This window comes from Saimiri boliviensis, chromosome 10, assembly GCF_048565385.1.
Source record: "Saimiri boliviensis isolate mSaiBol1 chromosome 10, mSaiBol1.pri, whole genome shotgun sequence".
In the NCBI taxonomy this organism is placed as follows: Eukaryota; Metazoa; Chordata; class Mammalia; order Primates; family Cebidae; genus Saimiri; species Saimiri boliviensis.
The window spans coordinates 76,372,370-76,400,130 of NC_133458.1; the positions used below are offsets into that span (position 1 = coordinate 76,372,370).

The 27,761-nt window shown below is 36.8% G+C and overlaps 1 long non-coding RNA gene across 1 annotated transcript in view; it reads right to left on the reverse strand.

Annotated features, from left to right (window-relative positions):
- LOC141580099 (uncharacterized) overlaps nucleotides 1-27,761 on the reverse strand; it is a 355,445-nt gene that overhangs the window by 187,544 nt on the left and 140,140 nt on the right. Inside the window, exon 2 of the long non-coding RNA XR_012512136.1 lies at nucleotides 862-949. This is a non-coding gene — a long non-coding RNA (uncharacterized LOC141580099). The remainder of the gene's footprint in view (nucleotides 1-861; nucleotides 950-27,761) is intronic.

Below are 27,761 nucleotides of genomic sequence, written 5' to 3' on the forward strand. Positions count from 1 at the left end.
TTAGAATGGTGATCATTAAAAAATCAGGAGACAACATAAGCTGGAGAGGATGTGGAGAAACACTTTTACACTGTTGGTAGAAGTATGAATTAGTTCAACCATTGTGGAAGACAGTGTGGCTATTACTAAAGGATCTAGAAATAGAAATGCCATTTGACCCAGAAATCCCATTACTGGGTATACATTCAAAGGATTATAAATCATTCTATTATAAAGACACATGCACAAATATGTTTATTGCAGCACTGTTCACCATAGCAAAGACTTGGAACCACCCCAAATACCTATCAAAGACAGGCTGGATAAAGAAAATGTGGCACATATACACAATGGAATACAATGTAGCTATAAAAAAGGATGAGTTTATGTCCTTTGCAGGGACATGGATGAAGCTGGAAACCATCATTCTCAGCAAACTGACACAAGAACAGAAAATCAAACACTGCATGTTCTCACTCATAAGTGGGTGTTGAACAATGAAAACACATGAACACAGGGATGGGAACATCACATATTGGGGCCTGTAGGGGGGTGGGAGACAGGGGAAGTGTAGCAGGAGGTGGGGGGATTGGGGAGGGATAGCATTAGGAGAAATATTTAATGTTGATGACAGGATAATGGATGCAGCAAACCATCATGGCACGTATATACCTATACATTCCAACTGTATAATACATTCCAAAATGTATTATAAATTCAAAACCCCATCACAAAAGTAATCAGGCATTTATCATTAATAATAGTAATCTTGAATCCTAGAGCTTCCTGTCACTTTAAAGTGCCGCATTATTTAATAGAAAGAAAGAAGGAAAGCAATCCCAATCCCCCATAGCCCACCATTAAGTCAAAATCATTTCATACCTGCAATATGCCATCAGCCATCTCTTCCTGAGAAGGTTAGCATGCTGCTAATCCGTAACTGTCACTCACGCACATGGTTGGTGGGCAACTGGGGAGAAGAAGGGAACCATTAGTCTGTAATTCTTAAAATTTACATCCTCTGTAATTTTCAGTGAAGGCTTTCCTTTTTTAGTACCCAACATAGACTAAGCCACCATTACCACGACCAATTCATGGTGTTTTACTACAGTGAAGACAGCCCAGTTATGTAGTTCAGGATAAAAAAAAAAAAAAAAAAGGTGATTTTGTTTTGCATCTCAACTTCCCTGTGACAGTCAAATAACAGAAATTTGTTTATCCCATCTGCCTTCTTTAATCATCATGAACAGTGACAGATCCCAAAGAGAATGTACAACACTTTCTGCTTTCTGGAGCTCAGTGTTATTCTCTGTCAGAAAAAATTTACAAGTTGGCTTTCGTGTTTATAATGTTCAATTCTAAGAATAGTAGCTTATAAATAGTAATCCATAAAATCCCTTAATCTACATGTTGTTCCAAGAAAAAAATATAGAACTGGCTTTTTTTTTTTCCTCCTGGAAATGCACAAATGTGACAGAGCCACTCCTCATTCCACTCTTTATTTTAGTGAGTTCACATATATAGAGATTATTTAAGAATTGAAGGAAAGGATTCATTAGCTGAATTCTCATATAGTAGGTATGAGACCAAACAGAGTAGATGATCTGGGTTCTAAATTCTAGTTCTGACCAGGAAAGCCAGGATCAGATGCATGGATGCCCTGAGCCTAAATTTTCTGATTTTAGAAATAACGAGATTAAAACTAATAATGTGTAAGTACAAATTCTAATAGCCTTTGATATAGTTCAAGTCAACAAGAAAGATGTTAGAGATGAGAACTTGATTTTTCACTCTGGAATTATTCTTCTAAGTTTTCTGTTCTGTTCTGAATACCTCAGGAAATACTGGACAACCTATTTGGGCTCTCTAGCCTTAGTTTCCTCATTTATGAGACATAAAAGATAATCGTACCCTATTGCCCATGTTGGCATGGAAATCCGCAAAGCAGGACACAGCCATGTGCCAAGTCAAGGTAAGCTGTCTATGAATGGTGACCATTGTTACTATTTTAGGCAATCAGCAGTAGTACTGAAAATTGTACTTTCCTCTCATTAGCGACTCCTTCTAGGAGAAGAGATCTTCCCTTTTCCTGGTGTAATAACTGGAAGTATGAGTGGCTACTCTATTGTTGTACCTACATGACAAAAGCATAGCAAGCTCAGAAATATTCATTATTGATGAAACAAGAGTAACATACATTAATCATAATAATAAAAGGAAAAGAGAAGTGTAGTCGGTTCTACTGTAATAGAGCATATGTGTCTCTTTGCAAAATTATGCAATAAAAAACACAAGGCTTAGAGGAGAAAAGACGTTAGGAGAACACTCAAAAATTTCATTAGTGACCCATGAAAGACTGGTAGTAACAAATATAATGAAGATAGTAGCACAGGCGAATGATGAATGCATAAAAACTTCAAGAAATATGCAACTTTACCCTAAAAATGAGGTGGGGCTGCTATTGGAAGGACTGTAGCATGTAAGTGATTGTGGAGTCATAGAAGGGGGTTATCTGAAACTGGAAGGATTGATCTAACACCAGATGTGGATGTGTGGGGCTCATAACATGTGCGATGAACTGAGGTAGCTCATAACAAGTGTGATGAACTGGGAGACAGTTGAGCTGTGTGTTTGTGTGCATTTTGTACATTCCTACCGGGCTCAGTCCAGCCATGTAGCTTTCTGCCTTCATTTGGTGTTTCTTGCTGACAAAATCAGGCATAATCACACGTGAAATTGGCATTATGCTCAAATTGTTTGTTAATATATCAATTTCGTTGGAAAAAAAATTTCCAAAACAAGCATTACAGCAGAAATGACAATATGTAGATTTCTTCAAATGTATTCCTTATAAAGATTATTTATATATGTATATGTACATGTACATGTCTGTATATATAACAGTGAAGATGAAAAAACGAATGGAATTCCATAAATTATTTTCTTCACTGTGATCATAATAAAATTATTCACGGTTGTGTACCTTTGCATAATGCTGCATTTTTTCCAGCACACCAAAATACATCTTACAAAATCCTTATAAGCACTCTTTTGATTTAATCCTTTTTTCAAGTTTCATATGTGTCTCAATTTCCAGTTTCAGTGAAAACAAGAGACAAGTTGGTGTGGAAGGAGAGGTACAGAAGAGAAGAGGATAGGGTAATGGAAATTCAGTTTAAAATGCAGACAAATCTGCCGTTTCTGCTTGATAGCCTGTAACATTTCTATGTAGTGCACTTTGCATGGCGGAATAGCTACTAGTAATAGAATTCTCTCACAGTGGAGGTTAATTACTTTTCAGCTACAGCAAAATAAATTTCCTGTCAAGCTCATGGACAGGAATATGCCAGTGTCCCCATTTTTACCTTCAGTTTTAATTCAATGTTAATATCTGACACTTGCTTGCATTTAGTGGGCTGTTCCTCTGAACAGTCAGAGGCCCAGAGGAATAGTGAGAGACTGTCAGTTATGTAGTATCAAAGTGTGTGTTAAAAAAGTGGTTTGCCTCTCCTGCAGTGTACCATAAAGAAGATTAACTGACCTGCCTCTTACTTTAGAAAACAGGGTGACCCTCCTGGCAATGTGGAAAAGCAACACTAAACACAAGACAAGGAACCAGGGAATTCCATCTTTCCCAGTTCACAGGGCAGCAAACCCTGGATTTCTGTTGCTTCTCACACTGATTGTAGGCAGGCTTTAGGAGTCATTCATTTCTATCTATTTTCAATGTAATAAGGCCAAGCCCACTGCACAAAATATCCTGAACTTTACAGGATAATGTGTCAGCAGCTTCCCTTAATTATCCAGCTTGGTAGCTCAATTTTTCACCCCCAGTGAAATCTCTTGTTTATGACCATCATCATGTCCTATCACTAGGACAGGCACTGTCACAGTCAATTAATCAATGCCAAATTTGGCAATCCCGAAGGACAGATGGAATAGGGAAATTATCCTACATCACTTCCCACTGTATAGACAACTATTCAGCGGAACAGGAATAAAGAGTAAGAAGCAAGTTGGGCATGGTGGCTCACACCTATATTCCCAACATTTTGGGGAGCCAAGTGAGAGGATCATTTGAGCCCAGGAGTTTTAAGAGCAGCTCAGCAATAGAGAGAGAACCATTCTCTACTTTTTTTTTTTTTTTTTTTTTTTTTTTTTTAAATGAGCTGGATGTGCTGCTGTGTGCCTGTGATCCCAGCTACTTAAGAGGTTGAGGTGGGAGGACCATTTGAGCCTAGGAAGTTAAGGCTGCAGTGAGTGAGCCATGATTGCACCACTACATTACAACCTGGCCAAGAGAGTGAGATGCTGTCTTTAAAAACATAGGGGAAAGAAAACAAAGAAGCAATGTGTACTCCATTGAAAAGCCCAGACTTCATAGTTAAATATTTGTGATTGTCAATAAGAAAAGAACTGATATGGGAAGATATTTTGAAATGCATTCTTCTTTCTACAATACAGCTCTTCATTTTCAGAATTCCCCACCCTGCATTCTCTTCCCATTAAAATCTTTTAGTTCTGTATATTCAAGTATTCAACACATGAAATTTATTCTGATTTGGCTAACCTTGCTTTCCTTTGAAATGCTATGGCATTCTATCTTATTTTTTCCTGTGACACTTATTATACTGTCTCGTATCATAGCTTTAGTTTTTGGTTTCATTTTATGTTTTGCTTTTAGTTTACCGCATTCCTTAGCATGATGCCTTGCATCTAATGAATCCTCGGGAGTTCTTTTTTAAAATGGACTTTTCTGGATGCTTAATACTCTTCTAGTACAGAGAAAATTGGAGGAGGGGATCATCAAAGCATTAGAAGATCTTAACTTTTACATGTTCAACGCTTTGTATTAACTTCATTTGAAATTCAAGATTCCTGTAGAAAATTATATTTATCAGTGCATGTTCGAGTGTAAAAACAGTATAAGGTGATAAGTAAATATTTATGTATGTGTTTCTGGGGACTAGGAAGAAAATTACCAATACCCGTTTTTCCCCTCCCAAGTGTGAAACTAAACTGAAAATATGATACCTGAGATAGAATGATGGAGATCAACGTATTGTTCTTACTAATCATAAACATGATGGGAGAATGTGGCTGAGATGCTACAGTTAAATCAAGTATCCTAAAACTTCATTCCTGAACAACTTTATGCACTGTTTACAAGAAAAATAGTACCACTCAAGGAAAGTGCATGATGGCAGAGTAGACAAATCAGGAGGGCTTTGTGGACAGGCAATCCCAAAGGCTAAGCCTGCACATTTAAGTTCTTCTCTAAACTCACCAACAAAAACAGTTAACATCTTTCTGGCTGGTGCAGAAAGGTCTAGGGAGGGAAATGCTTTTTTCTAATAGGAAGAGAGAAAAATGTCTTAGCACAGGATGAGTGGGGAGTTACTATTCCCACCTGAGTCACTGTGATGTCCATTTTTATGAACTGTCTTTGATGATGATAACGAATGGTGTTTGCTATTAATGGTAAGTGTAAGTTGGAATGGAAATTTTTCTTAGAAAAAAGAAATTTAACAGCAAGTGGGAAAACATTAGTGAAAATAGGGGACAGCCCTATAGCCAGGTGGGAAGGGATCAGTCTCAGTCTATAACTGCACGCACTGGACCACACCCACCTGAAGAGAAAAAACTCTGACAAGTGACAGAAAAATAAAACATATTTCTGAATATTCTTTTACTTTGAAATCGTGTGATAATTGTTCAATCATTTGTTTAGTAATCCAAAGAAATTGCTCATTTGAGACAATTTCTGAACCTTGAAGATAAAAGTCCTTCTCAGTCATTCCGTTTCTATTTGGAGTAGGGATAGAGCATGGAAAAGAAAGAATAAACAATGTTAGAAAAATTTTCAAGTATCCTGGAGGTAAAACAGTCATATATATCATATATACTTAATATATGTTTACATTATGTATTTATATATTATGTATTTATATATATCATATATCATATATATATCTGATACCTATCTTTATGTATATATGTATATATACGTGTGTGTATATATATATTACAGACTGTTTTACCTCAAGAATACTTGAAACTTTTATATAGATAAAACAGAGTTATATGTGTTAAAAAATTGTAAACTCTGTTGTAACTCTAGTTTGTAGACCTCTGAAACAGAGTTCACTGAAATCTGAATTCAATCTTATCCTGAGTAAACCTACAAAATAAACTTAGTAATTAGCAGTAGTCTGCTGTACAATCTATAGCATAAATTCTGAACGAAAGCTCCTTCCCCATTACTGCCAAAACAAGTTTTGTAAAAGCCACTGTCCATGAGATATTTTTTTTTTAATCTACAGAAGAAAAGAAGATGCGGATTATCTATGTTGATTTTTGCCAAACCAGCATTCATTGTATATTTGTACAGGTGTTATGCTAATGGATTTAGAATGGAAAGAGTAAAGGTTGGAGAAATGGTAGAACCTTAAGAGTCAGTCTAACTTAGGAGTACATTAGAAGTCCTATGAGGAGTTCCCAATTATACAGAAAAATGTTAAGCAGAGGCAAACTGGTGACATTTCTCTTCTCGCTTATTTCATGGAAGATGAAAGAAGTGAACTTCTACTACACAGCTTCACTGTGTTCTGTGGAAAATAAAACTGAAAGTTTCTCGGGGTGTAACTACTGCAAGCTAAATTTATCCCACAGCTCTCTATGGGTACCACCTGAACAGGAATCACAGGGCAGGCAACTGTCATTTATGTAAAAGCTCAACATCCCCTTTTCCTTTTCTCTTTCCGTATCACAAAGTGGCTTTAATATTGCCTAATGCTGATTTTCTTCCCTGCTTTTCCCCCTACTTTCCCAGGTTTTGTTCTTCGAATTTATTATAGATTAATATGTAGTGGACACAGAACAATTTTAAATAAAGAGCAACATTTTATCTTCATTTCTTCCATTACCCTTCTCCTGTAATAAATGCTGCTGTTTGTGGTGTACACTGGTACACATTTTAAGTATATATACCTGTGTGAGAGAAGTCACTTAGATTCCTTTTAATTTTAATTATTTCAGAGTAATTACATTATCCTATATTTTTCTATGCTTTTACTGTTTTTATGCTGATTTATTTTAGTGTCAGTTATGAACATATCATGGACACCTATCAAATTCAATACATAGTAACTTTTCTTTTTGCTTTATTTTTTCCCTGCATAGATTTTCTTTGTATGGATAAAATATTATGTATATAGTCTGCCTCTAGTGGGTAAGCCATGAGAAGATCTCTGCTTTCTTTTTCCTTTATTTAAAAAAATACAGGCATACTGAGAAAGTTACACTACATGGTCTATACAGTTCTTCCCATTTCTAAATTTCTGCAATTCTTGGAATGCATTTCCATTTCATATTGCCAGGTGCCCTACCAAGAGTAGAAAGAGAAACTATACTGTAAACCATTTTTTTAAGTAAATGAAGGAAGAAAATGCCTATAAAATATACTGTTAGTTATAATAATATCTGCAAAATATTTTATAATAAATTTAGATTTTATATTACAATTACTTGGGAATCTAAATAATAAAAAAGTAATAAGTTAATCAAAATGTAGGTTAGAGAGGAATATAATTTTAATGTAACTCAATCGTATATTTGATTTTTAAAAGGAAAATCATTACTTAAAAATTTTACAGGAAACTTCAATCTCTCCCTAATTCTTGCTGGTTAGAAGGCATTAAATGGAGAAGGATAGGTAGCAAAAGGTTAACACATTTAAATTAACTCAAACTTAACTCCTCACCAATATACATTGGCTGAAGTTTAAAATGCATATATGAGACTCTAAATGGCACAGATTCTGTGTCTCTGGGCAGAAAATCCCATATAATAAGGCCAAAGCAGTTGCTGAAAAAGAAAGTTGTGGTTTTATGCATTGTTACTCTGCTCATAATTTACCTAGGGTTTGTAATTTACACAGGGCCTGTTGTTCACCTCATTCATCACAGTGAGACACCAAGGAGAGGAATGCTGTACACATAAAAATTAAAAATCGATTTGTTGCCCTTGGCATGCTTTCATTTCTTGTTTAACTCAGATTGTGTGTTTACTGCTTACTGGTTTATTTTGAACTCCACGAAAGAAAAATGAGTCTGTTTGGTTGATCTCCTCCTATAGAAATGGAGACTCTGGTCATCTCCAGGTTTCCCTTGTCATTTTGTATCCTTATTAATGATACTAAAAAGTAGAATTGCTGTAGGGTGAAAAAATCATAATACTTCTGTCATATATCCTATTTCACATTTCTATTGAAAGCATTTACTCTTTTTTAGGAGTTATTTGAAATACATGTAACAACCAAAATTTCTTTCACATTCTTGCCAATCATTCACTACAGAGAAGCAGAATGCGACAGTATTTAAAAGCTCAGACTCTGAAGACAGATTAGCTGAATTCAAATATAAACTCAACCCATTTTATTTGAGTAGCCTAGAGCAACTTACTTAATTAAGACTATCCAGACTGGGCATGGTGGCTTATGACTGTAATCTCATGACTTTGGGAAGCCAAGGTGGGCAAATCACCTGAGGTCAGGAGTTTGAGACTAGCCTGCCAATATGATGAAGTCCCATCCCTGTGAAAAACACAAAAAGGAGACAGGCATGGTGGCACATGCCTATAATTTCAGCTTCTCAGAGACTGAGGCAAGAGAATCACTTGAACCTGGCAGGCAGAGGTTGCAGTGAGCTGATATGCCACTGCATTCCAGGCTGGGAGACAGAATGAGACACCATCTCAAAAAAAAAAAAAAAAAAAAAAAAAAGACTTTGGAGACCTAAGTTTATAAAGGGGGATAATAATAGTGCCCCTATATCTTAAAGGCAGCTACAGGATTAGGGAAATCATTACTTATAAAATATTAAGGGTAGCTCTTGTCACATCCATGAAACTGCTAACAATTATACATTTTTGGAGACTTTGGTTACCTCATCTGTTACGGACTGAATGTTTGTGCACCCTCTCCCACTTCATATGCTGAAGCCCTAACCCCCATGTGTGGCTGTATTTGGTGATGGGGCCTCTAAGAAAGTTATCAAGGTTAAATGAGGTCCTAAAGATGGGATTTTGATCTGATAAGGCTGGTGTCCTTATAAAAAGAGCCACTCTCTTCATGAGCACTGTGTCTCAAGAAAGGCCACTGAGCACACAGCAGAAAGGCAACTGTCTGCAACTTGAAAGGGGAGCCCTCATGAGACACCAATCATGCTGGCACCTTAATCTTAGACTTTCAATCTCCAGAACTGTTAGAAAATAAAATTCTACTGTTTAAGACACTAGTCTGTGGTATATTCTTAGGGAAGCCTGAGCTAATTAATATATGATCTTTACTTTGTAATAGAATTTTAAAAATTAGCTGAAAACATTTATTTTACTCAATAAGATTTTTATTTCAAGGTTTTATGTTCTATATTTTTTAAATTTTATATTTCCGCAATTAGAATAGTTTTTATGCTGACTAAGCTTCTAAGATGACTCATAAAAAGATACATTAACCCAACAGATAAAAGAGCCTTTAAATTAGGTAAAAAGCCTGTATACTCAAAATTAAAGGGAACATTAATCTGTAGGTTAATAAGATTTCAATCAAAATCTCAACAAGGTTTTTTTTAAGACATAGAAAATCTTATTCTAAAACATTTATGAAAAGGCACAGGCCCCAGAATAGCTAAAACTACCTTCAAAAAGGAGAAAGATGCAGTAGGAACCAGTCTACCTCTTATTAAGTTTGACAAATAGATACAGTAATGAAGATAGTGCCATACTGGTTGACAGACAAACACATAGAATAATGGAATAAAATAAAGAATCCAGAAATAGACCCTCATAAAGATTGCCAATTGATTTTTGAAAAAAGTTATAAAATCAATTTAACAAATTCAGTTCAATAAATTTGATTTCACTAAGTGGTGCTGGAGCAGTAGGCATAAAAGTGAATCTTGAAGTAAACCTGACACCATATTCAAACATTAACTTAAATGTAAAACCACAAAACATTCAGAAAATGTATAAGAGAAAATCTTCATATCTAGCTCTAAGAATATTCAGATTTTGCCGCAAAAGCATAGCCTATACAATAAAAAATAATTGATACATTGGATCTCATCAAAATTTAAAAATTTTGCTTTGTAACGAAACTATTTTCTCTGTGCAGAAGATGCAAAGGCAAGCTACTCATTGAGGGAAAGTATCTGCATGACATGTGATGTGGTTTAGCTCTATGTCTCCACTCAAATCTCATTTCAAATTGTAGGCTTCAGGGGTTGATGAAGGGATCTGGTGGAAGGCTATTGGATCATGGGGGTGGTTGTCCCCCTGCTGTCCTGAAGAGAGTGAGTCAGTTCTGAGATCTGATGGTTTCAAGTGTTTGCCTCTCTCTCTCTCTCTCTCTCTCTCTCTGGAACTAGGTAACAGGCAGAGGTTGGAACAGTCTAGAGGGCTCAGAAGAAGATGCAAAGATGTGGGAATGTTTGAAACTTCCTAGAGACTCATTGAATGGTTTTGACCAAAATGCTGATAGTAAAGTGAACAATAAAGTCCAGGCTGAGGTGGACTCAGAAGAAGATTAGTAACTTATTGGAAAATGAAGTAAAGGTCACTCTTGCTATGCTTTATCAAAGAGACTGGTGGCATTTTGGCCCTGCCCTAGAGATCTGTGGAAGTCTAAACTTGAGAATGGTGATTTAAGGTATCTGGAAGACAAATTTTTTAAGCAGGAAAGCATTCAAGATGTAATCTGGCTGATTCTTAAAGTGTTAAATCATATGTATTCACAAAGATTACCTGAAACTGGAACTTATATTTAAAAGGGAGGCAGAGGATAAAAGAATGAAAAATGTACAGCCTGACCACGAGGTAGAATAGAAAATTCTATTTCAGGGGAGCAATTCAAGCCAGATGCAGAAATTTACGTAAGTAATGAGGAGCCAAATGTTAATAGCCAAGACAATGGGGGAAAATGTCTCCAGGGCATGTCAGAGATCTTCATAGCAACCCTTCCATCACAGGCCCAGATGCCTAGAATGAAAAAATGGTTTTCTTGGCCAGGCCCATGACCCATGCTCTTCTGTGCAGCCTCAAGACTGGTGTCCTGCTTCCCAGTCACTCTAGCTCCAGCCACAGCTAAAAGGGGCTGAGGTACAGTTTGAGACATTGGTTCTGAGGGAGCAAGCCCTAAGCCATGGCAGCTTGTACGTGATGTTGAGCTGTAGGTGAACAGAAGACAAGAGTTTAGCTTTGAGAGCCTTATGCCTCTATTTCAAGGGTGTAAGGAAATGTCTGGATGTCCAAGCAGAAGTCTGCTTCAGGGGTGGAACCCTCATGGCAAACCTCTACTCAGGCAGTGCAGAAGGGAAATGTGAGGTTGGAGACCAGCCACAGAGTCCTCACTGGGGCACTGCCTAGTGGAGCTGTGAGAAGCAAGCCACAATTCTACAGATTCCAAAATGGCAAATCCACTGACAACTTGCATCATATACTTGGAAAAGCCACAGACGCTCAAGGTCAGCCTGTATAAACAACCTGGGTACTGCACCCTGCAGATCCACAGGGGCAGAGCTGCCCAAGGCCTTGAGATACCACCCCTTGCATCAGCGTGCCCTGGATGTAAGACATGGCGTCAAAGAAGATCATTTTAAAGTTTTAAGATTTAATGACTGATCTGCTGGGTTTTAGACTTGCATGGGACCTGTGGCCCCTTTGTTTTGGCCAATTTCTTCCATTTGGAATGGGAGTACCTACCAATGCCTATTCCCCTATTGTATCTTTGGAGTAGCTAACTTGTTTTGGTTTTACAGGCTCATAGGTGGAAGGGATTTCCCTTGTCTCAAATGAGACTTTGGATATGGACTTTTGAGTTAATGCTGAAAGGAGTTAAGACTTTAGGGAATTGTGAGGAAGGCATGATTCATTTTGAAATGTGAAAAAGACCTGAGCTTTTGGAGGGTCCAGGAGTGGAATGATACAGTTGTCTCCATGTGTCCTCCCAAGTCACATCTCAAATTATAATCCCCATATGTCAATGAGGGGACCTGATGAGAGGTGTTTGAATCATGGATACCATTTCTATCATGGTGTTATCATTATAGTGAGTGAGTTCTCCAAAGATCTGGTGGTTTAAAAGTGTTTGGCAGTTCCCTGCTGGCTTATTTTCTTTCTCTTGCTCTTGCACTCCTGCTGCCATGTAAAATGTGTCTTGTTTCCCATTCATTTTCAACCATGATTGTAATTTCCTGAGGTCTTATAGCCATGCAGAACTGAGTTATAAACCCTTTTGTTTATACATTACCCAGTACCAGGTATTTCTTTATAGCAATGCGAAAATGGACTAATACATCACACAGTCAATAAAGGACTAGGATTTAGAACTAGTGTTTAGAATTCTCACACTCAACAACAACAAAAACCCCATAGACAATTCAATTAGAAAATAAGGAGAAAAAGCATAAACAGTCATTTCATAGAAGAGGACATACAGATGAAAATAAGCTGATAAAATCCATTAAAAATGTAAATTTAAGCTACAGTGAGATTACTGTATACCTGTCAGAATGGCTAATTTTATTTTAGAGAAATGACACCACCAAATGCTGAAGAAGCTGTAAAAAAGCAGGATCATTTATACACTGCTGATAGGAATGTATAATGACACACCCACTCTGGAAATCAGTTTGACAAATTCTAATAAACCTAAACACATAACACATAATTACTGTACGGCCTAGCAATCGCAGTCTTGGGCACTTATCCCAGACAAATGAAAAATTTTGCCTACATAACAACCTGTATATAAATGTTCATATCAACTCTATTTTAAATAGCACGAAATTAAAAAAAATATCTGTAATCCCAGCACTTTGGGAGGCCGAGGTGGGCAGATCACGAGGTCAAGAGATCGAGACCATCGTGGCCAACATGGTAAAACCCTGTCTCTACTAAAAATACAAAAATTAGCTGGGTGTGGTGGCATGTGCCTGCAGTCCCAACTACTCGGGAGGCTGAGGCAGGAGAATTGCTTGAACCCAGGAGGTGGAGGTTGCAGTGAGCCAAGATTGTGAAACTGCAGTCCAGCCTGGTGCCAGAGTAAGACTCTGTCTCCAAAAAAAATCAAAAGTTCTTCAACTGGTAAATTGTTCAACAAACCCTGTGGTACATCTATAGCATGAAATACTACTCAACAATGAAAAGAAGGAATTATTGGTACACAACTTGGATAGATATTAAGAGAGCTGTGCTTAGGAAAAAAAAAAGCCAAAAGCCAATTCCAAAAGGTTACACATACTATACAATTCCATTTATGCAACATTACTGAACTGAATAACTATACAGATGAAAAATATTAGTGGTTACCAGGTATTAGAGACAAGCATGGCTCAAAGGAGATAGATGTGGTTATAAAGAGGCAGCACAATAACTTCTCAGGGGGACAGAATTGTTCTTTATATTGACTGTAGTACACAGTACAAAAGAGAGTGCATATAAAACTAGTGAAATTTTAGTTTGATTGATGGATTCAATCAATGCCAACATCCCGTACTGTAGTTATGAAAGATGTTATCATTGTGGAGGATTGAGTGCAGGGTATAAGCACTGAATCTACAATTATATTGACTCTACAATTATCTTGACTCTACAATTATCTATTATTTCTTACATGCGTTGAATGTACAATTATCTTGAAACAAAAGTTTAATTAAAATGCCAATAGGACTAACATGAGAGAATATAAACTGATCCCTTAACTTTGTGATTTTACTATCAACAGGGGAATTAAATATTATGAATGAGCACCTGACTCAAGATTCTGTACAGCATTATGTCTAGAATGTATGTAGTGTGTACATTAATTTGTTCTCCTAATAATGTTAGAGCTTTCTGGTACTTGAAAATTCTAACTGGCATTAAGATTTAATAGAATTATTAAGACTATAGGAATTATCATGCAGAGCATTGCTCTCAAGTCCCCCAGTACAAGAAAAGTTGAAGTTCTGACATGGATATAAAGCAGACCCAGAAGGCTGCTGTTCAGCATAGTTTGATTCTTGGATTCAATTTCTGAACACTTTGAAGTCATTTTATGCCACTTGACTCAAATCACTCATCTCAGTGAAAATTTGTTAGTTAAATGTCAGCGTCTTGGTGTTAGTCTGTAGACTTCATGGAGGGAACCAGGGCTGTCTAACAATGTTTAAAAAGACATTTCTAGCTCAGGCAGCATGCTAGAGAAACAGAAGGAAGCCTTCTACTGTGGAATATCCTGGTTGTAGGACAGCTTTTCTAGCAATGAATACACCAAGAAGAAATAAATAACACATTTAACACCCTAAGTGAATTGTAGCATAATTCCTGTTGAGAAGAAAATCTTCCTGGTTTTTGTAAATATTTTAACATTCTTTCCCATTTTTAGTAATATGGTGATTGAGGAGTAGTGACTACTACTTTCATTTGTAAAAGACATAATGGAGATTTGTTACTTTGAGTAACTCCCTACATGTGCTGCAGGCTGTCCACTTTGAGGTATCATCTTGTTCTCCCTGTTTTTGAAGACAGCCTCTATGTTGATCACTCTCTGTTATTTTCTCAGATTGTGGCTGATGATAATAATTACAAAATTTGCCTGTACTTTAATTGTTAACAGAATCAGGAAGAACAATATCTGAGCAGAATTAATTACAAGTAATTCTAAAATGAAACATTTGCTTTCAAACTTAAGATAGCTTTGGTTATCAAATAGACAGCAGATTATAGTTGCATGTTAGTATATTTAAGAAGATGTGGCAGTATTTTTAAACAATCAATAATATTATACTACACGTGCTCTTTCAGGGACCAAAAATGTTTCTCCTTTAAGAGATGTTGCAAATGAATATATATTTGGTCTGGTCATGAGATTATGTGTAATTGTTAAGAGGACATTATTTTCAATCATAATAGTTAATAGATAGCAATATGTTATAAAAAGAGCTATTATATCATATGATCACTTAATAGCAGGACAACTAACATGTCTCAATGTTTTTATTTTATTGTCTCAAAGTTTTAATTATTACCATAAATACATGTTGTCTCCACAAGATTTTTTATATAAAAATAGTAAATATTCTGATACAGTAGGCAACTGAAAATCCAGGCATATGGCAGCTTATTTTGGGGGAAGTAGAAAGAATAGAAAGAAAATTAACTTTTACAGTTCTGACAGTAGGTATGCCAAGGTGTTTTTAAGTCATTTAGAAAGTATCTTTCCAAAATGAACAGTAGTATCTTTGTCATTCTCTGCATGTTCAGAGATTCCTTCCATCTCATATACAATTATTAACAAAAACTCTATCTTCTAATCTTGGCTGCCTTAAAAACATTAGCAGGGGCCATTTATCATCATATTTCTTATTAAAGCTTGGAAGAAACACCACACAGCAGTGTATCTTGGAAGTTGGAACTGTGAAGAAAATCACTCTCTGTTATTTCCTCACTGATCATAGCTAATGTTAAAAATAATTACTATTACAAGATTTGCCTGTACTTTAATTTCCAATTTTCACAGATCCAGTGACTTCAAATTCCATTCCTATCTTGAAGAATTATTCATAGTTGCCCTTTCCCCCCATTATTTGGATGTCTTAGAATTAGCCAAGATAGTATTTTGAGTATCCCTTCTCAGCTGTCCTGGCAAAATCAGTTCCCTAATGAATACACATGGAACACCCACAGAGTATTGCCACAGTATGTTTTCTTTAAAAAAAAAAAAAAAAAAAAACACAAAAACATAAGTTTGATCTGTTTAGATTGATAACATAGTAAAAACTCTGATGTGTTCCTTCATTTGTTATTTATTCTTCTTCTCAGTTTCTGTTCCATTTATTAAAGGATTTTTAGAGACAATTGTCTTCCATATTCTACCCTTAAGGGATTTTTTTCAGAAAATGATCGATCACTGCTCTCATACCATAAAGAGATAACAGTGTTTTCTGTTATGAATGCTTGGTAGAACCGAAAGCAAGCATCCTCCTTTTGGCAGTCTGAATCTTTAATTTTTTTTTTTTTTTTTTTTTTTGAGACAGGGTCTGGCTCTTCTTACCCAGGTTGATGTGCAGTGATGTGATACTGGCTCACTGCAACCTCCATCTCCCAGGTTCAAGAGATTCTCCTGCCTTAGCCTCCCAAGTAGCTGGAATTACAGGAACACACCACCACACCCAGCTCAATTTGTATTTTTAGTAGAGACGGGTTTTCACTATGTTAGCCAGGTTGATTTCAAACTCCTGATCTCAAGCAATCCACTTGCCTCAGTCTTCCAAAGTACCGGGATTACAGGCATGAACCACTGTGCCCAGTCTAGAGCTTTCTTATTACATAAATGCATAAAGATTATGAATATCAATGCTTATTTTCCTCTTTTCCAATATAAATGTTAGCATATTGCATGCCACTACCAGCATTTTTTCACTTAGAGGTAGTTCTTTAATAAAACATGTTGAGCATCTCAATTCATTTTACTAGTATTTCCAGATGCATCGTATTTTAATACTTATTGATCCAGTTGTTTTTTTTTTCTTTGCTGCAGTATATCATGCTTCATTGAATAACCCTGTGTATATAGCATTTATTGCCCAATGGAAAATAAATTCCTGTATGTGACAGATATACCACGTATGTGCTGTAATGTTTGAACAATATTATAAAATTAAAATCTAGGGCAAAGGTTCTTAACAGCAACACTCTTGACCTTTTGGGCCAGATAATTCTTTGTAATGGAAACCATCCTATATATTGCAGGGCATTAAGCAGTATCCTTGGCCTTTACCCACTGGATGCCAATAGCAACTCTCTCTCCAGTTATAACAATCAAAAATATGTACAGCTACTGCCAAATTTTTTTGTGGAAGGATAGAATCATTATAATTCAGAACTTCTGTTCTAGGGTATTTTACCAATTTACAGCACTGCCTGCTGGGTAAGATTATCTATTTTTCTTAGCAACAAGGCATATAATCACAATTTGAAGTTTTTGACAATTTTATCAAAAAAGAATGGAATATCTGCAACATTTCAATTTTAATTTCTCTTATAAGAGAATAAGCATCCTGTCACCTTTTTACTATCTCTATACATTTTCTTTGCACTCTTTATTTTATTATTAGTCTATTTGTACTTTCAACTGAATTTTTTTTTTAATTTTTAAGGCTTTCATGTATTAGAGAGGTAGTTTCTTTGAAATACAAATTGAGTATGCTTTTTTGAGTTAGGTATTTGTTTTCCGGCTTTCATTATGGTGCTATGATTATGGTTTTTGTTTTGTTTTGTTTCGTTTCGTTTTTTTAAACCAGAGTCTCACTCTGTCACCCAGGCTAAGTGCAGTGGCACGATTTTGGCTCATCGCAACCTCTACCTCCCAGTTTGAAGTAGTTCTTCTGCATCAACCTGCCGAGTAGCTGAGACTACAGGCACGTACCACCACGTCTGGCTAATTTTGTATTTTTAGTAGAGATGGGGTTTCACCGTATCAGTCATGCTAGTCTTGAATTTCTGACCTCCTGATCAATGAGCCTTGGCTTCCCAAAGTGCTGAGATTACAGGCATGAGCCACTGCACCTGGCCAATTATGTTTATTTTAAAAAATCTTCCATTTTGTGGAATTTAGCAATCTTTAATCTTATGACTTCTGAATTTTGAGTTGTAATTGGAAAGGCTTCCACAGTTCACGATTTTTGTTTGTTTTTGTTTTTGAGACAGAGTCTCCCTCTGTCACCAGGCTGGAGTGCAGTGGCACAATCTCAGCTCACTGCAACCTCTGCCTCCAGAATTCAAGCAATTCTCCTACCTCAAATTTCTGAGTAGCTGGAATTAAAGGCGCATGCCGCGACACCCAGCTAATTTTGTACTGTTAGTAGAGATGGGTTTTCACCATGTTGGCCAGGCTGGTCTTGAAGTCCTAACCTTGTGATCCACCTGCTTGGTCCATCCAAAGTGCTGGATTTATAGGCAAGAGACACCCCACTAATTTTTTTCTTTTTGGGAGAGGGATCCAAGATGGCCAAATAGGGACAGCTCTGGAGTGCAGTTCCCAGCAAGAAAAATGCAGAGGGTGAGTGAACACCTCATTTCTAAATGAGTTATTACTGCTCACAGACCAGGAGATTCCCGAACTGAAAAGCACCACAAGTTTCCAGCATGGCTGTTTTCAGCCAGTGTAGCAAGTCACCACACAAAAACTCACACAAATCTGGGCAGCCATTTCAACTGGCACCTGGAATGCCTGGGAGACAGAGCCACCCATTCAACTGAAGAAAAGAAGGCTGAAACAGGGAGCCAGGTGATCTGGCTCAGCGGGTCCCACCCCCATAAAGGTCAGCAATCTAAAACGCTCTAGATTGAGAATTTTGCAGCAAGCACAGCTGGACCCAGGATGGTCCAGCTCTGCAGGAGGAAGGCATCCACCATTACTGAGCCAGTTGGCCACTACTGAGGCAATCTACCATTACCAAGGCAATCCACCATTACCAACACAGTTCACCATTACAGAGGCAGTCTGCCATTACCAAGGCAGTTCTAACTATACCTCTATGAACAAAAGCACAGGGAAGTTCACACAGCAGCTGGACAGAGCCCAGGGCAGCTCAACAATGCCTCTACTGGTGCACTGCGACTAGGCTACCTACTTACTGGGCAGCACAGCTCTGAAAAAAGGTAGCAGCATATCAGGAACTTATAAATAAAGCCCCAATTTCCCAGGACAGAGCACCTGGGGGAAAAAAAAAAGGTGATTACAGGTTCCACTGCAGCAGATGTAAATGTACCTGCCCCCCAGCTCTGAACAGAACAATGGAGCTCACAGCTCAGCACTTGAGCTCCTATAAGGGAGAGATTGTTTCCTCAAGCAGCTCCCTGACACCTGAATATCCAAAGAGTCACCTCAAAAAGAAGAGCTCAGGCTGACATCTGGTGGGTATTATTCTAGGATGAAGATAACAGAAAAAGAAACTGGCAGCAATGCTAAATATTCTGCAGCCACCCCGGGTAATCCCTAGGAAAGCAGGGTATGGAGTGGACCTCCAGAGTCCTATAGCAGAGTGGCCTGACTGTTAGAAGAAAAACTAAAAAACAGAAAGAAATAACTTCATAATCGACAAAAAGGACATCCACTCAGAGACCCCATACAAAAGTCACCAGTTACAAAGACCACAGGTAGATAAATCCACAAAAATGGGAATAAACCAGCATACAAAGGATGAAAACACCCAAAACCAGAATGCCTCTTCTCCTCTAAAAGATCACAACTCATCACCAGCAAAGCAACAAATCTGGATGGACAATTAGTCTGATGATTTGACAGAAACAGGCTTCAGAAGATGGGTAATGACAAACTTCTCTAAGTTAAAAGAACATGTTCTAACCTAATGCAAAGAAACTAAGAACCTTGAAAAAAGGTTTGATGAAATGCTAAACAGCTTAGAGAAAACTATAAATGACTTAATGGAGCTGAAAAACCTAACACAAGAACGTCACGAAGCATGCACAAGATTCAATGGCTGAACTGACCAAGCAGAAGAAGGGATATCAGAGAACAAAGATCAAATCAATGAAATAAAATGAGAAGGAAAGATTAGAGAAAAAAGAGTGAAAAGAAATGAATAAAGCCTCCAAGAAATATAGGATTATGTGAAAAGATCTAATCTATGCTTGGCAGGTGTACCTGAATGTGATGGGGAGAATGAATCCAAGTTAGAAAATACTCTTCAGGATATTATCCAGGAGAACTTCCCCAACCTAGCAAAGTAGGCCAATATTCAAGTCCAGGAAATACAGAGAACACCACAAAGATATTCCTCAACAAGAGCAACCCCAAGGAAAATGATCATCAGATTCACCAGGGTTGAAATGAAGAAAAGATGCTAAGGGGGCAGCCAGAGAGAAAGGTTGGGTTACCCACAAAGGGAAGCCCTTGAAATTCACAGCAAGTATCTTGACAGAATTCCTACAAGCCAGAAGAGAGTGGGGGTCAATATTCAACATCCTTAAAGAAAGAACTTTCAACGCAGAATTTCATATCCAGCCAAACTAAGCTTCATAAGTGAAGGAAAAATAAAATCCTTTATGAACAAGCAATTGCTGAGAGATTTTGTCACCACCAGGGCTGTCTTACAAGAGCTCCTGAAAGAAGTGCTAAACATAGAAAGGAACAACCAGTACCAGCCACTCCAAAAATGTACCAAATGGTAAAATACCATCAACCCAACGAAGAAACTGCATCAACTAATGGGAAAAACAACCAGCTAGCATCAAAATGGCAGGATCGAATTCACACATAATGCAATTAAAATTAACCTTAAATGTAAATGAACTAAATAACACAATCAAAAGACACAGACTAGCAAACTGGATAAAAAGTCAAAACCCATCAGTGTACTTTATCCAGGAAACCCATCTCACATGCAAGGACACACATAGGCTCAAAATAAAGGGATGGAGGAAAATTTATCAAGCAAATGGAGAGCAAAAAAAAAAAAAAAAAAAAAAAAAAAAAAAAAAAAAAGCAGGAGTTATAACCCTAGTCTCTGATAAAATAGACTTTAATCAACAAATATCAAAAGAGACAAAGAAGGGCAACAAATATCAAAAGAGACAAAGAAGGGTATGGTAAAATAATCAATGCAACAAGCAGAGCTAAGGATACTAAATATATATGCACCCAATACAGGAGCACCGAGATACATAAAGCAAGTTCTTAATGACCTACTAAGAGACTTTCACTCACACACAATAATAGTGGGAGACTTTAACACTCCATTGAAGGCAGAAATAAAGATGTTCTTTGAAAACAATAGAACGAAGACACAACATACCAGAATCTCTGGGACACACTTAAAGCAGTGTCTAGAAGAAAATTTATAGCAATAAATTCCCACTAGATAAGCAAGAAAAGATCTAAAATCGACACCCTATCATCAAAATTGAAAAAGCTAGAGAAGCAAGATCAAAAAAACTCAAAAGCTAGCAGAAGACAAGAACTAACTAAGATCAGAGCAGAACTGAAGGAGATAGAGACACACAAAAAAAACCCTTCAAAAAATCAATAAATCCAGGAACTGGTTTTATGAAAAGATCAACAAAACAGACAGACTGCTAGCCAGGTTAATAAAAAAGGAAGGAGAGAAGAAACATACAGATGCAATAAAAAATAATAAAGGGGATGTCCCCACTGATTCCACAGAAATAAAAAGCACCATCAGAGATTGTGCTCTATGCAGACAAACAACTCTATGCAGACAAACCAGTAAACCTGGAAGAAATGGAAAAATTCCTGGACACTTGCACACTCCCAAGCCTCAACCAGGAAAAAGTTGAAACCCTGAATAGACCAGTAACAAGGGCTGAAGTTGAGGCAGCAATTAACAGCCTACCAACCAAAAAAAGCCCAGGTCCAGATTGGTTCACAGCCAATTTCTACCAGACATACAAAGAGGAGCTGGTACAACCCCTTCTGAAACAATTCCAAAAAGAGAGACTCCTTCCCAAATCATTTTATGAGGCCAAAATCATCCTGATACCATAACACGGCTGAGACTCAACAAAAAAATAAAACTTCAGGCCAATATCCATGATGAACAGAGATGCAAAAATCTTCAATAAAGTTCTGGCAAACTGATTGCAACAGCACATCAAAAAGGTTATCCATCATGATCGAGTAGGCTTCACCCCCGGGATGCAAGGCTGGTTCAACATACACAAGTCTATAATCATAATCCACCATATAAACAGAACCAAAGACAAAAATCACATGATTATCTGAATAGATGCAGAGAAGGCCTTAAAGAAAATTCAGCAGCCCTTAATGCTAAAAACTCTCAATATACTAGGTATCGACGGAATCTCTCTCAAAATCATAAAAGTTATTTATGACAAACCCACAGCCAATATACAGCAATACAGCTAACAAAGGATGTGAAGGACCTCTTCTATGAGAACTACAAACCATTGCTCAAGGAAATAAGAGAGGACATAAAGAGATGGAAAAACATTCCATACTCATGGTTAGGAAGAATCAATATTGTGAAAATAGCCGTACTGCCCAAAGTAATTTATAGATTCAATTCTATCCTCATCAAGCTACCTACGACCCTCTTCACAGAACTGGAAAAAACCACTTTAAACTTCATATGGTACCAAAAGTGAGCCTGTATAGCTAAGACAATTCTAAGCAAAAAGAACAAAGCTGGAGGCATCACACTACTTGACTTAAAACTGTACTGCAAGACCATAGTAATCAAAACAGCATGGTACTGGTACCAAAACAGAGATATACACCAATGAAACAGAACAGAGGCCTCAGAGGAAATGCCACACATTTATAACCATCTGATCTTTGACAAACCTGACAAAAACAGGCAATGGGGAAAGGATTCCCTGTTTAATAAATGGTGTTGGGAAAACTGGCAATGTGCAGAAAGCTGAAACTGGACCCCTTCCTGACACCTTAAACAAAAATTAACACCAGATGGATTAAAGACTTAAAAATAAGACCTAACACCATAAAAATCCTAGAAGAAAACCTAGGTGAAACCATTCAGGACATAGGCATAGGCAAGGACTTCTTGACTAAAACACAAAAAGCACTGGCAACAAAAGCCAAAATAGACAAATGGGATCTAATTAAACTCCAGAGCTTCTACACAACAAAAGAAACAATCATTAGAGTGAACCAGCAACCATCAGAATGAGAATAAATTTTTCCAATCTGTCCATTTGACAAAGGGCTAATATCCAGAATCTACAAAGAACTAACACAGATTTACAAGAAAAAACAAACCCATTCAAAAGTGGGTGAAGGACTTGACCAGACACTTTTCAAAAGAAGACATTTATGAGGCCAACAAACATATGAAAAAAATGGTCCTCATTACTGGTCATTAAAGAAATGCAAATCAAAACCACATTGAGATATCACCTTATGCAAGTTAGAATGACGATCATTAAAAAATCCGGAGACAACAGATGCTGAAAAGGATGTGGAGAAATAGGAACACTTTTACACTGTTGGTGGGAGTGTAAATTAGTTCAGCCATTGCGGAAGACAGTGTGGTGATTCCTCAAGGACCTAGAAATAAAAATTGCATTTGAACCAGCAATCCCATTACTGGGTATATATCCAAAGGTTTATAAATCAATATATTATAAAGACACATGCATACGTATGTTCATTACAGCACTGTTTACAATAGCAAAGGACTGGAATCAACCCAAATGCCCATTGATGATAGACTGGACAGGGAAAATGTGGCACATATACACCATGGAATAGTATGCAGCCATTAAAATTGATGAGATTGTGTCCTTTGTAGGAACATGGATGAATCTGGAAACCATCATTCTCAGCAAACTGACACAAGAACAGAAAATCAAACACTGCATGTTCTCACTCATAGGTGTGTGTTGTACAAAGAGAACATACGGACACATGGAGGGGAGCATCACAAAATGGGGTCTGTTGGGGGGACTAGGGGAGAGACAGCATGGGGTAGGGAGGTTGGGGAGGGATAATGGTGAGAAATGCCAGATATAGGTAATGGGGTATGGATGCAGCAAACCAGATTGCCACGTACATACCTATGTAACAATCCTGCATGTTTTGCACATGTACCCCAGAACCTAAAGTGTAATAAAATATATATATATGTAATTTTTTTTCTTTTCTTTTTTCTGAGACAGAGTTTCACTCGTCACCCAGGCTGGTGTGCAATAGCAACATCTCTGCTTACTGCAACCTCTGTCTCCCAGGTTCAAGTAATTCTCATGTCTAAGCCTAGGTAGCTGGGGTTTCAGGCGCCCACGACCACACCTGGCTAATTTTTGTATTTTTTATGAGAGACAGGGTTTCACCATGTTGGCTAAGCTGGTCCTGAACCCCTCACCTCAAGTGACCCACCCACCTCAGCCTTCCACAGTGCTGGTCCATGATTTTTAAGATGTTTACACATATTTTTGTTTTGTATATTTATAGCTTTGTTTCTTATATAAATTGGCCATCAAATATTAATTTTGTCCAGTATTCAGCGTATCAATCTTTTTTCTGCAGAATTCTTCATTATAACTTTTAAATTACCATATTCTTTTATGAACTATTTCCTTTTAGCTAGCCAAAACACAATTAATCAAAAGACTATTTATTTAGAATCTACTTGCCACTGTAGGCTAAAATTACCTTCTAGTCTTTCATACAAATTTTGAGATTCTATTTCAGACTCTGAGAAAATGTGGTTAGTAGAATCCATATTGTAATTTTAAATACAGTTTTGCACTTTAATTTTAAATACAGTTTTGCACTTTTTTACAGTTTTTTTGTGATAGCTCATATTTAAGAATCTCAAATGGAGATTTCTGAGAAAAACTTTATTACATATGAGACGATATGTAAGAACTCTCTTCTGGAGCTTATTGGATTTTAATATGAGAATTATAACGTGTATCCTGTGAAGATCTGCCTGTGCCTTTAAAAGAAATTTCTTTATAATAAGAATCAGTGCATACAGAAAAAAAAAAAAAAAAAAAAAAAAAAAAAAAAAACCCTTCATCCTGAGCCAGGTTTATTTTTAGGTAAAACCACAGAATCTAATCAGGCTTCCTGTTATAATGTAAAGTGGAAATATAAAGATGCCTGATTATTTTGTGTTAGGACCAACCGTTTCATTCTATCATCTGTCTTTTTCTATCACCTCCAGTGTGATATCCTGGAATGGGGCTCCTGACACATAATAGGAAGCTTCAGAGGAAACATTAATATGTTTCTTAGTTCAGGTAGTCCATTTTATCACAGAAGCAAATGAAAAGTCTCCCGACCTTTTCATTTACTTCTACGACAACATGCTCTGAAAGGAAAGATTTTTGCCAGCTGTTTTAGTTTTAAATTAAGTGTCATGAATGGTTTCGTTTCTGAATCACCCATAGCAACCACTACATTCAAATACAAGCTGAGCAATGGGTGTATGTGAAATTCCCAAGAATTTAAGTTCAAAGAGCTCTGAATTATTAACGAGAAGGTTTGGTTAGTTTGGATTTAGCAAGGTGGGGGAAATTTTACATCATTTATTTATTAGTTTCTATCTTTTCTTCTTTTTGACTTTTAAAAATCTGTCTCTTTTAAAAATACTAATTCTTTATGCATAACTCTACTAACAGTAAAAAAACACATTTCAAATGGGTTTGGAGTGTGTTTCAGTTGTCTCCACATAGAAGCAAGAAAGCTTCAAAAAGAAAGTGGAATAAAGATCAATATTTTATACCTATTACCGCTTCTCACTTTTTAGACCCTCATGTTAGAAATGAGTTTTAATTTCTGCTGATACTGCAATTATCCTCTTACTTTTTAACACTTACTTGTTATTTGTTTACTTATAATTTTTCTCTACCTTATTTGTTCTTTCTCTGTTCTTCTCAGGAGCCTAGGAGCCCTTACGAATACAGAGCCTTGGCTTCTGACCACTCAGTGCTGCCCAGATATGCCCTCAGATTAGACTCCACACTGATACTTGATAGGGTCTTGGTGGAGACACTTCACCTCGATGTGTAAATTTCTAATTCTATAGTCCTGTATTTTTCTAATTCAGCAGTACTATAAAATACACTTTGATTACGATTTAAGCCAGGAGTTTACAATTTTTGTTACGAAGTGCCGGATAAGCAAATATATATGTTTCTATGAGCTATATGGTATCTGTTGTAAGTACTCAGTTCTGTTGTTATAGTGTGAAGGGAATCAGAGACAATGTGTAAGCAAATGAATGTGGCTGTGTTCTGCACAACTGAAATTTAAATGTTCTACAATTTGGATAAAATATTCTCTTTTTGAATTTTTGCAATCAGTAAAATCATGTAAGAACCATTCTTAGCATGAAAACTTTACACAGAACTTAAGAAGGGCCAGGTTTATTACATAAACCATGTTTTATCAACACGTACCCTAAGCAGTGATTATCAAGCTTGAGTGTATACTGGAATCACCTAGAAGACTACTTTAAACAGATTGTTTGGCTTTACCTCCAAAATTTTTGACAGTGATTCTACATGGGGCATAAGAGTTTTTAGCTCTAAGAAGTTCCCAGGTGATACTAATGTTGCTGGTCTGGGAACCACACTTTGAGAACCACAGATCTAGATCAGAGATTGGCAACTTGTGAAAAAACACAGATAATAAATATTTTCAGCTTTTCAGACTATGAAGTGTCTATTTTAACTGTTAGATTCTGCCACTGTAGCACAAAAGCAGCAATGGACCATACATAAATGAGTAGATATGCTCTGTTGTAAAATGATGCTTACGAAAACAGGCAGTAGGCTGAATTTGGTCTACAGACATAGTTTGCTGACCCATGATCTAGAAGACTGCCTTTTCTTTTTTCTTTTTTTTTGAGATGAAGCCTCTCCCTGTCGCCCAGGCTGGAGTGCAAGGGCACAATATGGGCTAACTGCAACCTCAGCCTTCCGGGTTCAAGTGATTCTCCTGCCTCGGTTTTTTGAGTAGCTGGGATTACAGGCATGATGTGCCACCATGCCCAGTTAATTTTTGTATCTTACGTAGAGAAGGGGTTTCACCATGCTGCCCAGGCTGGTCTTTAACTCCTGACATCATGATCTTCCTGCCTCACCCTCTCAAAGTGCTGGGATTACAGGTGTGAGCCACTGTACCTGGCCAAAAACTGCTTCTCTTATTTCTAGCAAATAATTAAAGAATCTATCAACATTATGGTGAATAAAGTCTGTTTGTATATAACTTTCTGGGCATAAAATAAAAATCATTTTAAAAAGTGAGTTTTTAATAATTTATCACCAATTAATTAAATAGATCTGTGTCAGTCTTGCCCACTAATACTGAGAAATTGACAACCACAGAAAAAAATGTCTTGAGCTAACTGATGAAATGTGCATGCAAAAAAAAAATGTAATTATTTCTTTTGTTCTTTTGTTCCTGTTCTGCTTATTGCTAAGAAATAGGTTTAGTTATTTTAGTTTTAGATATATATCACAAATAGCTTGAGATCTGGTATTACAAAAAAAGTTATCTAAGTTTTAACTTTTTCCCAAATTTTCTGACTCTACTTTGATCATATATTCTGAAACATTCCTTTGGATTTATCTTCCAAACATTTTACTGAGTTACGTCATATGCATACACACACACACACACACACACACACACACACACAAACACACACACACACACACTCCCCAGTGTACTTTCTGTCTTTGACTATTTTTAAGTTGATATATGACATCGTATTATTTCTACACGTGCACAATATTCTGATATTCAGTTTTCAGAGGACTCAAGACAATTACAAAAATACAATCTGGGGAAAAAGAAAAAAAAGAATGGTCCTAAAACGGAAAAGTATTGACAAATGTGAATGTTTGTATCAAAGAAAGAGTCCCTTAAAATTAACCAATCAATAAACACTGCCATCTCTAGTTTATTAAATTTACAACTGAGTGATCAAGTTAACAAATTGCGTATTGCTTATGTTTTTGAGGTGAAAATTATTTGACTTTTAGAAATCAGGGCTACATTTTCACCATTCAATCTCAGCTATCAGGCTTTACTGTCTCTGCTCTTCTCACATTCAAGCCACATTACTCCCTGAAGACTTTTTAAACCTGTGTTTGTTATTTTCTCATCAGGTTACAGGGAGAGTGGAACAAGTTTCAGTAGAAGAAACTTCACCTAACTGCTTTAATTCCAACAGTTCTTGAATTTCCTGAAAATCTATTGGTAATTTTTT